Source organism: Vespula pensylvanica, chromosome 15 (assembly GCF_014466175.1).
Source record: "Vespula pensylvanica isolate Volc-1 chromosome 15, ASM1446617v1, whole genome shotgun sequence".
In the NCBI taxonomy this organism is placed as follows: Eukaryota; Metazoa; Arthropoda; class Insecta; order Hymenoptera; family Vespidae; genus Vespula; species Vespula pensylvanica.
Genome location: NC_057699.1, coordinates 2,499,056 through 2,500,751, shown reverse-complemented (window position 1 = coordinate 2,500,751; position 1,696 = coordinate 2,499,056).

Genomic DNA, 1,696 nt, shown 5'->3' with positions numbered 1-1,696 from the left:
AGCAACCTCCACGCGGTGGGACCTGGGTCGGAAGTACTTGTGATATGTCGGAATTTTGTAGGCTGCAAGTACTCCCGAGCAAATGGCTGCGTTCCTGAAGATTTTTGCAAAAGCCTTTCTCACTATTTCCAATTAAATGTCGAGTTACATTCTTTCTTACATCTTCCGTATAATCGATAATAAATATACAGTCACTTCTATCCATTGAAACATATACTTATATAATGATTATTCCAGATTAATTATTATGGTTTCTCTCGGGTGGGTCCCTTGGGATGGGCCCTTGGGCGTGGGCTTCTGTGCGGGTCTCCTTCTTTCTGTATCGATAAATCGAGCTCGATTTCACTACTCTGACTTCGGTCGAATTCATTTTCTCTTTTCTTTTCTTTTCTATATCCATCTTTTCATTTCAATTTCATCGTATTCACACGTGCCTGTGTTTCATTATAACTTCCAGATATCCTGTCTGTTCTTCTGAGTTTTATCGTATTCACGTGCGCGCATGTTCCGGTTTTCTTTTCCTCTTTCTCTTCTTCGTTGTTTTCGATATATCGGCGCAGGTCCGATGTATCGTCGAAAGGTTCGTTTCATAATCGATTGCTAGATGCGAATACGGGTAGAATAGGAAGAATACTCACGCCTGTGTCGGCGGGCACAGGCGTGGTGTTCTCGGGCGCGACTAAAAGTCCTACGGTAAAGGACTTCGTTTGATTGCTAAACCGAATAATGACCGGTCGTGTGTCGGTTCGTGTGCTGCCGAGTAGTATGGTTTGCTATCCGTAAGCGTGGACTGACCCTCCTCCAGTTAGCAGCCTGAATTCTCGGTTGGTACGTGGACGCCGCGAACGCGAATTTAGAGTAGAGTCACCGTTATTATAACACTCCCGGGAGTGTTCGGGCGCGATTAAAAGTCCTACCGGGGACTTCGTTTTATAGAACGCCGATTATTTGATCACGCCGGTCACGCGAATATTAGAGTAGAGTCCCCGTTAGCCCGTGGGTCCCCAGATGCAGCAACCTCCAAGCGGTGGGACCTGGGTCGGTAGTACTTGCGAAATATCGAAATCTATGTGTAATTATATGTAAAATCTTTAGCTGAATTATATATATCATGCAGCTATTATGTATAACTAAATTATACATATAATTATATGACGCAAGTACTACCGGGCGAATGGCTGCATATTTCAATGTTTTTTCAATAATAGAATCACATAGTTATTGTAGAAAAATAAATATCTAAAAAATAATTTATATTTATAGTAAAATGTATTTACATTAATGAATATGCAGTATTTGAACAATCTATATAGATATGTAAATAAAATTTCTATAGAATTGTTAAAAATATTGAAAAAAATTTTTTTGATCAATTATAATTACTTTGGAAAAAGGAATACAAGGGCTTCTTAATAACATGATCATTAATATTAGAAATGTATATATTATTTTTCTGAATTATAAAATCTATATTAATAGAAAGTACTATTAATCTATTATAAGATTATATAATCATTAATATCTATAAAGTAATAACCCATTAATATCTACCATAATATCTACCCAATATAGAATCAGCTGTTGCTTAATTTTTTGTATATTTAAAACGTCTGCAATACATTATTTTGCAATGTATCTATCTAGAATTTTTTCACTTGGATAATCTGGAACGGATAATTTACGAAATCCTTCGTCA